Source organism: Zootermopsis nevadensis, unplaced genomic scaffold, assembly GCF_977971745.1.
Source record: "Zootermopsis nevadensis isolate Lab colony 2312 unplaced genomic scaffold, Znev_1.0 Znev_ptg000012l, whole genome shotgun sequence".
In the NCBI taxonomy this organism is placed as follows: Eukaryota; Metazoa; Arthropoda; class Insecta; order Blattodea; family Termopsidae; genus Zootermopsis; species Zootermopsis nevadensis.
The window spans coordinates 14,078,182-14,091,022 of record NW_028259144.1 but is presented as its reverse complement, the minus strand read 5'-3'; the positions used below and the strand labels follow the sequence as shown (position 1 = coordinate 14,091,022).

General features: G+C 38.9%; 1 protein-coding gene across 7 annotated transcripts in view; it reads right to left on the bottom strand.

Moving 5' to 3' along the window:
- smog (G-protein coupled receptor 158 smog) overlaps window positions 1-12,841 on the bottom strand; it is a 99,666-nt gene that overhangs the window by 80,740 nt on the left and 6,085 nt on the right. For 5 of the 7 annotated variants that reach the window (XM_022064436.2, XM_022064435.2, XM_022064440.2 and 2 more), the window contains exon 2: window positions 1,071-1,097. The exons of the other annotated variants lie outside the window; for them this stretch is intronic. The gene's annotated coding sequence lies outside the window, so the exon portion shown is untranslated. The remainder of the gene's footprint in view (window positions 1-1,070; window positions 1,098-12,841) is intronic. 7 annotated transcript variants of the gene reach the window in all.

Below are 12,841 nucleotides of genomic sequence, written 5' to 3'. Positions count from 1 at the left end.
CATATAACTTAAAAAATTCACTGAACAAAAACACTTCAAGCATTGACATGACTTAATAATTTCCATAAACATTTTGCTTTGGATAAGAAGGCTGTTACGTTATTTTACCATATGAACCCTTCTTCATACGCTATTAGTCACTCAGTTTGCCAAGAAATGATTCATCATTTCAGTGTTCACAAGAGCCCGCCTCTGTACGTCTATAATGTGCGTCTCTCAAGCATACAAATTATGTCCGGGCAAAGGGTAACAATAGTTAGTTGGTTAAACTTGTGAATGTTTATGACTAAATGTTTAGGAAGGATCTGTAATAACGTCGTAATAACGGAACGGTTATTTAGCACCGAATCCGATGTGAAAATAAAATGTTTCTTAACTCTGCCATTCTATCGCTGTAAAAGATTTATCTTTCTCATCTGAATTTATCTGGTGTTTTAAACAATCAATAAAATTAGCTTATAATAGCGTCTCTTGCCGTTTATGCCATTTCAGCTATTAAAAATATATCACTAACGAACAGAAGTTAACCACTCAGTACCGAAATGGTTAACTAAAAAAGCAAACATTTACAAAATAAAGCTATGGATGTTATTTGACAATAAAATAAACAAAACGAAACTAAAAAATAGTAAAATAAGAACAAAGACAAAACGGAAACAAACATTCACAAGAAATTACGTAATTCCTTGCGTTTTTGTAGGCAATACAGCGCTATTAGATTGGGATACTGGGGAAAATCATGAAAATAAGCTTTTCCACCGCAAGTTAAACTGCTTGGAACAGGGCATTTGCGATTCCCACTGAAAACTAAGACGAAGAAACAAGGCAACGATCGTGTTTTTATGAGTAAGACATTGGGACAAGAATATCTGAGAGAAATACAGAATTGTGAATCGTGATCTTCTGGGTTGTAAAGACACCTACATAATTCAATTCATATTTATGTTGAACGTCGATTTTTAATAGAGAAACAGTCATAAAATTCCGCAGTTTAACATACGGAATTGAGTAAACAAAATATTTAAAAAGTAAAACAGGTAAGAATGTGCAGGTAATTTGTAAGTTCCTACCTTCTTGAACGGATGGATTCCTTGACTCTGTAAATAAGAAAGAAAACAACGATAAGAGTGAGGCTTCTACGATCATTGGCAAGGCTGAAATTGTTTGCTCTAAGACTATCTTGTTTAGGGGAATAAATATAACACTTAAAATGCCGGCATGAGAGAAACAGTTGAAACATGATCACAGAATAAACGGATAATTAAACACTTTTACTTCAACCACTCTTTCTTCTATTCCTTGAGCACCTGATAAGTCTTCAACTGCTCCTACGGAACATGGAATTTCATAATCGTTACAGCAAAAGCTTGTCACTAAACCATACTAAGCTACCTCAATCCACTCACAGTTTCACAGTTGATTCCCCTGAGTCTTATTTTAATATTATCCTCTTATGTCTTCCAAGTTCTCTCTTCGAACGCGTCTGTGGGAAACAGTTTTATCAATTGAATGGTAAAATGCATTTCTGAGCTTATCTGTTCTCCAGTTTTAGTTACTTTAATGTCGTCGCATTTTCGAAGAGTTTATGCGAGACTTTTCTTTTTGTTTTGGTGGCTGAACTGCATTCTGGCAATAAGGTTTGAATATACATTTACGTCCTCTGAGTTTATTTCAAAACTAGCATCCTGACTATTTCAATATATTTTATGGGTTTTATGGTATTCATGATGCCATCTTCTAGGAATATTTTATTACTTCCATAACAGTGCTTCCCAGTCTTTTTATACCTGTGGTCACACTGTTATAATGTTCGAATTTATTGGGGCATTGGAAGTGTGGGAGTGTGAAGCACCTCCAGGTGTTATATGGGGTCTGGGTTACTCCGACGCATAACATTTTGAGAAAGAAAGATATTGAACCACCACACAATACTTTGACTTTACATTTGAAGTGTAATACTCAGGCTGAATCTTAGTATTATGACAATAAAATCTTAAATAATATATTATGCAAATAATGTATTTATTTATTTAGTGTTCTGCCTGACGACAGGTCCATATGAACAGGATCCTTCCATCCTTTTCTCGGACTGGGACCTGTTCATATACGTTCTTGGCAGATGATCCAGAAGTGGTTTGCCATTGCCTTCTTCTGTGTGTGAATGGAGTAATTGTTGGGATGCCACGGAAAAACCGGGGAAGCCCCCGGAGGAAAACTCCGTGATGCCTAGACCACGGCCTTGCCCAACACAAGTTATATATTCGGGCACCGCCGGGAATCGAACCCGAGACCCCAGGATTACAAGGCCAGCGTTCTAACCGCTAGACCACCGTGGCCATCATTTATTTATTTATTTTTTTAGTGTTCTGTCTGACGACAGGTCCATATGAACAGGATCCTTCCATCCTTTTCTCGGACTGGGACCTGTTCATATACGTTCTTGGCAGATGATCCAGAAGTGGTTTGCCATTGCCTTCTTCTGTGTGTGAATGGAGTGATTGTTAGGATGCCACGGAGAAACCGGGGAAGCCCCCGGAGGAAAACTCCGTGTTGCCTAGACCACGGCCATGCCCATCACAAGTTATAAATTCGGGCACCGCCATCGAACCCGAGACCCCAGGATTACAAGGCCAGCGTTCTTACCGATAGACAACCGTGGCTAAATAATGTATTACTATGTTACAAAGATAAGTGTATACAACAGACATGATACGTGGTGTCTTTGGAATAACCACGCTGAATTCCAGTGGTTGGATAAACGACTGACACATTTGTTTAGAATTTTAAAATAATGGGCATTTGTAGTAACATTAAAAATACGTACGTTAATTGAAAATCACATGAATGTGACGCGGCACACGCATTGGGAAACACTGGACAAAGGGTGGGGGTGTGAAGTGACGAGAGTGAGATTCTGGCTGTTAACCTCCAACTGGTTCCGAGGTTACCTCCACTATCACAAACGTCTTCGTGGCGTGGTGCTTTACGCTCTAAGTCTGCGGTTTTATCTCTCGCTTGTGGTTGTATATTTCTACTTGTCCTTGTGATTATGTGAAATGTCTCACTGCCTATTTCACGGCCTCCTGATGACTGCAACGATGCAAGGTAACAAACATGCAGCCATGCATCTTTTTCATTTCGTTCGGCTGCGTGATTTGGTCTCCAAAACCACCATGGCGTAAAGTACGAGGACACGATAAGAAGTAAAGCTTCCGGTATCTTTTAATGCGCGTAGCCACGTAACGGAATGCACTAAAACTGTGCTCATTCATTTCAACTTTTGCAGAAATTTTGTGTGAAGTTTCGTAGCTCAGCCACTAGGAGTCTCTGAATGATAGTCGTTAAAATGGCGAAATGTTAGGGGAAGATAGCACAGAATGAACAGCAGGCACTGAGTGAATTACTTTGCAGTATCTTATAAGTTCCATAAAACAATATAAAATATAATCCAATATAAAATACAGTAAAAGTAAAATCCCTCAAGTTGGACACTTTTAATTGGAACCGGCGAATATCCTATAATTTTACATGTCCACAACACCCTATATTTTGGACACCCCTTTATCCTGGAACTTGAACATCCCTTTTGTTGTAAGTTGGACAGGTTCGTGCACTTTATTTCGATGCTTTTCGGGGAAACTTTTTCAGTTACATATTTTGTTATTTTGAATTTCTGACTGATGAATGCCTCATCTCTGGAGGATTGTCTTATGGACATTGAACCCATAATTGGAATGCATTTCAAGTGTTTAACTATTCTTTTGCTGAACCCTTAACTGGACTACAGTTTTTCAGAAGACACAGTTTTATCTCCTTCAGTTCTGTGCTTGCATTTTTGTTCAGACTGTGTTAATAGAAATGAAATTTTTCTGTTTGCGATGGGGAAGCGAAAATTGGTGGAATTAACTTTAGAAAATGTTATTGAGACTGGGGTGTAATGTGCAATGCATGGGAGTGGGCTTCAAAAGATTATTATCAATACTATTGTCATTAATTCTTAATTTAAGTAAGCCTACAGTATTAGTGTATGTAAGTAAATAGATTATATTGTCATTAGACCACAATCTGATATTTCTCTTTCCCTCTATCTTATACACCTCTGTAAGTGGGACACATTTTCGTGGAACCCCAAGTGTCCAACTTAGAGAGGTTTTACTGTATAATCAAAATCAATACAACTTTTCTTGGGTTATGAAATACTGCACCATGAAAGTCCCTGTCGTTTCGAGAAAGTCTAGCAGGCATAAAATTTGTTTTTCATTTTTCTCAACAGCGTTTGTTCAAAACGTGTTTCCTTCTGATAAACATTTTTGCGAATTACGTTGGAAATGACAGCATAAAATCATGCAGACCTTCATGTTGTGTCTATAATTGCTGTCTGATTTTAACCAAAACTGGAATGTGTCGACAAAAGATTCGTTACAATTCGCCATTATCAAATTTAATGAAAATCGGTTTGACGGTTCAATTTGTTACACGTGAATAATGTTGAATCTATTAGGCGTAGGGTAGAGCATTTATGAAACTATGTGTTGAGAAAGGAATAAAAATAAATACTCTAAAATACAGGTATTTAACACATTCGCGACTGTGTCAATAAATAGAAGGTAAGATGATATTTGAAGTTATCTCAGCTGTGAAGATGTGAACATATTTCCCTGAAGAAGGTGGAAATTCATTTCCACCGCAACGTTGGTATCCACCTAGAAGTCCACACAGCGTTACTTCCCAGAATACACGCGTGACAGAAGATGACGCTGATGGCATCTCAGCACTTTTTGGTCTGCGCCTATCTCTCCATTTGTCAGTCCGGCAATCGAGAAGTGTCTCGAAGTTTAGGGGCGCTTTGTTCCCGATCTGTTGCCTGATATCAGACAATGGAGTAACGTTCGCATGTCGGGTGAGAGGATGTCATAGCGATTAATGTGACGGAGAGCAGGAGAGTCACATCGCAGACACATTAAAAGCATTTACTCTTATTGTAGCGCGTATCATGTTTCTGGGGCATTAGCCAATAACATCTACGCTTCAATACTACTACTCTCATGGTGTCGCCATATAAATTACACAGGTCAACTTATAATGACCAGAGGATATCAAATCAAATGATTACTGAGGTCAGCAGTTGTTATTTGCTGTTTCTAATCAAATGCCCCAATAAAATGTGCACATAATGTACAACATAAAACTTTTAATGAATAACAGTAGTATTACAAACTGAATGGCTCTAGTACCCCCCAAATTCCAAAGTCTGTTTCCGATCTTTTGGTCATATGAATAACGGAATTAAAAACTAAAAATAAATCTTGGAATTTTGAATATTCCTACCAAGTTTCATGAAAAATATGGTTTACTTTTTATCGACATCTGTAGTTGAATCAGAGGACAGATGGAGACGCGCAGTTTCTAAAAATAGTTCCTTCGGAACCTTACATAATCTACTTAGAAGGACAAGCATAGGGCTGACTCACTGTCAGAGCAATGTATGTGAGAGACCGTCACACACATAAATAAGAATGAAACAAGGAGACAAACACTCAGTAGAGGTCTGCGTGGATCAAAATTTTATAATTTCACCCGTCCCGAACCAAGGAGCATTTGGGCCGAGCCCAATTTTTTTTAATATGTTATCCGTATCCCACCGACATCCGACATCCTTTTGTTCCAGTCTGAATGAATGAAGTCCCATCTATTTATAAGCTGCCCTTCATTAATAAATGTTTAGTAGGATTTGAGGATTTCACGGCGGTGAATCTGAAGATGGCTGTCTTCTGGGTCCGAACACGAACATTATCTATGCTACTGAATCGGGCTGAGATCCGAAGGCCAGGTCTGGGCCCGTACTGACCTCTAACAAACATTTTTACAAAGTTCTGTATTAACATATAAGGCCGGAAAATGGCCTACTATAAAGGAGACAAGAACACTGAAATACCAGAAATCAAATTCTTTATACATAATTATGGACCCAGCCTTCATTTTTGGCCCTCTTTGCCTCTTCTCACTTGACCAAGCCTTCCTCTGTGGTTCCATGCTTGGGGCGCTTTCCTACTGCCCCCAATTTGTCCGTAACCGATTAATATCCCTGTCTTTATGGTTAACCAGTCCCCCTGGTTTGGTTCTGCCCCTAATCTTAAACAGGGCAACTCAAAGCTCTAGTATATTACTTGCGGAGATTGTTTAGGAGATAACTTGGAGCAGAAAATGTAAATAACATGAAGATTTCTGTCTTCTGGGTTGTTGCGCCGTGTAGTCTGGTAGATGTTAACCAACGTTTCAGAGGTCATACTGCCTCCATCAGCAGGGCGATGAGTATGAAGATTTCTGTCTTCTGGGTTGTTGCGCTGTGTAGTCTGGTCGATGTTAACCAACGTTTCAGAGGTCACACTGCCTCCATCATCAGGGCGATGATTACACAGCGCAACAACCCAGAAGACAGAAAGCTCCACACTCACCGCTGTGAAAACCTCAAATCATACATGTAAATAACATCTTTATTTTTTTCCGGATTCGCCACCGCTTTCGAGTGGCGACGTTTTCAAGTTGCTTTGTGTTATTGTCATCGTTTGACAACGGCTCCGCGCTGAGAGTTGGATGAAAATGTAGGTAGTTGAAACTCTGTTATCACCGCAGTTAACTAAGTACATGCAGTGTGCTGACAAGTCCCTACCACACGAACAGAAGAGTACTTAAGAAGAATTGCTCTAAAGTAACGACTAAAAAAATTACAAAGGACAACTTTTGATTTCTTCGTTCATTTCATCGCAAATAAGAAAATCAACTGACGTGTTATGTTATGACGAACTGTTTCCACTTGTAAAAAATCGAAAATCTCAATAATGAAAGCGATATAAATGTAAGAACGTCGTAACTCACAAACGGTAGCAAATATGAAAACAAAATATTTATTTAAAATTTCTGCTCAAAATGATCTAACAAGCACCTCCTTAAATAATGTACCGTAGCCTTCAGTTACCCTATAGAGACCACCACTTTCCAACACTCCCAACCTCAAAACTGCAAATGAAGGCAGTGTGTTCTTCCGAAATATTGGTACTCACGTACATGTCCACACAACATTACAACCCACAAAACCAACATTGACATCACCACCGATAGAATCGCAAATTCCTTCCACGTAGTAACGCAAGTAAGTCTTCATGCCAAGAGTCTGTTGTTGTCACATTTTAACCAAAAATCAGAATGGGCTATGTCCTCAAATTTTAATGAAATTTCATTGAAGTCCGTAGAACGTTTGTCGAGCAACACGGTATCAGATGGACGGACAACGAGACATGTCAAGTTGACAGGTGAATCGTTGCGAATGCGTCCAGAACCACACATGGAAGCATAAAGGCGTAGTTGCAAAACTAACAGAATATGTAAGACACGCGCATTACATTAAAGGGACAACACAAACAGAAGAAGAATGGAATGCGCCCATAAGCCGCTTTGAATCTAACAATTTTGAAAATATTTCTAGATGAGTCTCCTGAAGGAACGAGAAAATTCCGAAGTAGAACAGAATAATAGCTTGTAATTGAAATAATTTGCACGGAGGGGGTTCCAGGAATTGCGCAACTGGCAGAAGGAGACAGGCAAAACGTCGGCTGCATAAAAATACGCGCGCCAGTTTATTTCCATAGTTCACGTCAGGCTCAACAGCTAACAGAAACACTGACCAAGATTGAGAACGAAATCAAAGCATTTATAGGAAACAGCCTGCACTGTAAGTTGCTTCTTCCAGCAAGAGTGGACGAGAGCCAAAACAATATTCCGAGTGGGTGTTTATGAAATAGAAAGCATTCCTTCTGAAAATCTACGATTCCATATATGCAGCTTGTTTCTTTATGTTTCAAAACACCTGGAAGTTACAAGCAACGTATGCCACGGTCGGATTCAGATACAGTGGAAGTGCCGTGTTTATTTATCTGATCACATGAAATAATCACGAACTCAGATATGTACGATCCCACCGATGGAAAGAACGACTTTGACCAATGTGGAGTCTTAATTCTTTCGCATTAATGTAAACTGAAAATAAAATTTTGGAGCTGTCGACCTTTAACCATGCCACTGATGATTTTGTGAAAATTAAAGCCAGAAAGAAGATCTATTATAATTTATACTATTAAATTGTTTATTTACAGAACTTCAGAAATTAATAGAAACTAATTAACCTTTAAGTTCGATCCACAAAAAAAAAAGATCGGTAAATGCACAAAGAAATTACAAATTTCTTCGCGTTGTTAAATTTGACGTTTGGCACGTCTTCGTTTAATGCAGGCCTATTATGACTTGAATATAATTTAAAATCAGTTTTTATTTTTTCAATAAAGATATGTGGGTTTGAAGTTCACACTCTGCAGAGGACCCATCGCTGCCTTAAAGTGGACCTGCCGATGAATGCAGGGGAAGTTAACAGGTGGATCGTAAAAATTACGTGACTGTGAGCTCGGTCGTTTTACGCTTCACCGAATATTATTTAAGAAATCAAACGAAGAAGTATGGAAAATACGAAACATGTTGCATACAGGAGAGAGACGAGAAATACGTATATTCAAAATTATAGTCGAAAGGCCTGAAAGGTAGAGGCACTGGGAGTGTACGCTGGATAGGTTTCAAAGAAGTTAAATGCGAGGGTGTGGACTGGATTCAAGTGGCTCTGGACAGGGTCCAGAAGTGGGTTCTTGTGAACGAGGTCATAAAAGACCAACCAACTTAGTTTATCCAAAAGGCCTCGGACTCTGATCCAAGGAGTTCATTACCTTATTACTTTCATTTCATATATTTAATAAAACACACGAAATAAATGATCTACGCTCGGAACCGCTTCCTAGGAAAAACTCAAGTTAATATTTGCGAAACCAAAATAAACAAGTCTTTATTGTGTCCTGTCCAAAATGAACTATTGCATTCAGCGCCATATGTCTGTGCTTTGAGAAGTCACATTACCGGCTACATTCATTGTTTATTCTGAATATTAAAATAATCACAGATCACGCCTACTCCATGAAGCGTAGAACAAGAATTTTTTCTCCTGGAACACTCAACTTGCATGTGAACGTGTGATACGGAAGCCCGAAATGTTCAGAAGTAATGGAAATTTTAGGCAAAGGAAGAGCCGAAACTTTGTAAACTACTGGTTAATAATCAATAAAATCTTCTCAGCCAATCAGCCGCGTTAGCTGGTTACCGTAGTAAACCGACGTTTCGGAAACAAACTCTGTCCCCATCTTCAGGGTTCTGATGTGACTGGATCCTCGGAAGTCGCCATTCACTCAAGGCCTCTGCAAATGATTTGGGGGAAGAATCATTTTAGTTAAAGGCCTACATGATTGGAAGTAGGTGGGTCGTGCCCCTTTTCAAAGATACCCTGGAATTTGCCTTACAACTGAGACATAGTATGGAAATCCTCAGTCTAGCTTGCCGAGTAGTGTCAGATACTATTCGATGCGTCGATTTGGTTCTTTGTTACGGGCGGAAGCCTCGACTCGTCAGTCGTCCTCGGTTACCCGTGGGTGGCATCAGACAACCCTTGATGGGCACAAGTGCCTTTCAAGTTGCCAGACTAAGGGATTTCCGCATCAGCTAACTTTTGAGTGGAAGCTCTCAGTTCGTACTCTGAAGTGGTCGGCGAAAAATGGAATCCCTAATTCCCCGTGAATTTGCCTGTTGTGTATGTCCTCTGTAGCGCTCTCGCCGATGGGAACTGGCCGTGGACCAGTTTGTTACGCAGCTGCCCTGAGGATGGAAGCAGAGATGGCTCTCGAAACGTAGGCAGAGGATACGGTATATTCACCTGACGCGGATCGTAGCCTGAGAGTCTTTCATCAACTTCGGTCGCCGCGAAAGCTTCACTTTATACATAAATAACTCGACGGAACCTTCCATCAGAAGTCGTTAATCAGAGAATGAGTAAGGGATGTACTGTACATGTGGACACGATGTGACGTAAAGCGTGATCATCTTTCACCGTCCACATGAATCAAATTGAGAACGAGTAAAAAATTGTTAATTATATTTAATAGTGGGAATTTTTACGAAAACTTGTTAAACCACTTGAATTTTCATTTAGAACTGACAATTACATAAGAGCACAAATAGTTTATATCGGACACTTGTGAGACAGTGGTATAAACTGAATGTTCGGCTTACTTCACGACATGGATTTTAGTTACTTCCATAATATTTACTAGAGTATGAGCTCATTAAAATTGATCATTACGATAAAAGATTACGTCATGCACCGTTCAGTTCAATTTTCGTCCACCATTTGGTGACACGACTATTACCGGAAAACCTTTATTGATGAACTTAATGAGCTATGGAACGAGTTTATACGGTCCATTGGCTGGGATATGAATAGTGGATCAGCACGTGGTTTCCTTCATAGACTCACTCCAGTGTGGGTCATTTCCTTCCCTTACGATAATGAGACCAAGCAACTAGCAGAAGGAAAAATAGAACTTGGGAATATTGAGTGAGTGAAACGAACAACTTTAAGAGCAAAAGAGAATATGCACGATAAAACAGCATTAACTGATAAAAATGGAGTACCAAACACCCGATAAATATGCAATCTTTCAGGGATGAACAGATGAATGGATGGGAGAGATAGTTGAAGCAAACATGAAGACAGCTGGTAGATAGTAAGCAGGTGTACAAGACATTAATAAGAGCAGCAGAACCTCCATTACACGGCAATGAGAACTTGGCCTCAATACGTACATGCACGAACTATTTTCTGCAAAAATAAAAAAAGCACAGAAACGTAAGAGTCCCAAAATGGAGTTTTTGCGGCTGTGTGAGATCCTTCAAAATGAACGTGCTTTGGGAGATTTGAGGTTATCACAGTGACGAAAGTTTTAGATTCTGATCTTATGGGCTGCGACGCTGAAGAGACATATGAAGTCTACGAGAGTCCTAACATTTCGGAAAAACTTTCTGTCTCCATTATAAGGGTAGACGTGAATCTAAACTATAGTAATATGTTTTTATCCGGACCGCACACAAATAATGTTCGTATGAACCTTCCGACTCAGTTTAGATATAAAGGGATCGGTTCTGCGGTGTGTCTGTCTGAGAGTCAAAAGCAGTGAAATTATTTTTGGTGAGGGTTTTTTATGCTCTCACTTAACTTTGTTGTTTTCTTGTAAGAACAGAAGATTTTGCCCGAATGCAGCTAATGGGAACTTTTAACGATTGGTGGGTGGCCATCAGGAGAGCTAGTATTTTATCGCTATCTGCATACGTGTCCGCCCATAGCAATCTTAAGTCATAATATTCTGTTCAGTACACAATAAAGTGAATGGAACAAATTGGCTTATTGTCTACGCTGAAGATGTTAATTTAATACGCGAAAACATAAATAATACGAAGAGAAACACAGAAGCTTTAATGGATTGTAGTAAGGAAGTTGGTCTTGAGCCAAACGCTCAGTAAACTAAATAGGCTAGTGTGTCCACGTGTTGTGCCACTAAACTAGAAGACAGAATTATATAAAGGTCGGTAACAAATTATTTAAAAACCTGACAAATTACAAATATCTGTAGAAGACTGCAAAAAATAGAATTACATACACGAAAAAAGTTGAAACTTTGCTACCGCGCAATTCTGAATCTTTTCTTTCAGTCTGCAATCTATAAACGTAAATACTGAAATATACAAAACTATTTTATCTGTTGTTTTGTATGCGTGTGAAACTTTAAACTTAGTTTCTCGCATTAGGGAAATAACACAGACTGAGTATCTAACATGCAAAATTGCGCCTTTGGACTTTGTCCACTGCATAAATTATCAAATAATATTATCGTTCAACGTTTTCAAAAGCAAAAAATAATTGTTCTTCCTTATTTCATTCTATTAGCATTAGGATACCCACTAGGATTATTAAATATTACTCTATTTTCGTGGTTCATAAAAATGTCAGGGCGAGTCAGCCAGCTAGATGTGTTTCTGCTGTCAACGCTATTTGCAAAGACAATGACATTTTTAATAAGGATTGTATTTTGCTGACTGATACTTTGTAATATTAATTGTACTGGATGGTTTTGCTTTCTCATTCCTTCTTTTATGTATCACGTTTTTATACCTCATTTCTTATATAAAATTGCCGTGTTGACTGTTTCTTATTCAATTAATATTATCTTACATGTCATCTTGTATTGTTCTATAGTTATTGACTGCTGTTTTGTGCTTGGCTATAATTGATCTTATTTGGCTGTTGTCTAGCACAGGAATAAACGAATTATTATTATTATATCGGGAACTTCAATGTCATAGCTGTCCACATCTCAGGTAGCTCAAACGGGGAGCCTAGAGATAGTAAAACTTTTTTTTAAATTTAGACGAAGAACAAAGTTCAAAGAAACAATTTTACATACTGCAGAGTACCACCGTCAGAAACCTTCAGAGTTTGATAAGCTGAGCGTGTTTGAGAACAGGGTGCTGAGGAGAATATTTGAACCAAGACAAGAAATGAAATGAAGCTGTTGAAAACTGCAAAACAAAGAACTGCATGTTTGTTTCCTTCGTCAAATAAGAAGGATCAGAGTGGCGGATTATGTAGTGCGCATTGGGGGCATGAGAAATACACAAAACAATTTTGGTTCGAAATCCTCGAAAGATTTGGGGTCCGATCGAAAGATAGTTTTAAAATGGGTGTTAGGAAAATGGGTCAGTGGGTGAATATTGGATTAATCTCGCTCACGACTGGTGACTGGCTCTAACTAACTAACTAGATGGCTTATCGATCCCGAAGGTTCATCACCGAATTAATCAAAGCCCTCCACCGGACCCTGTCCTGAGCCAATAAAATCTAGTCGCCTTCAACTTCTAT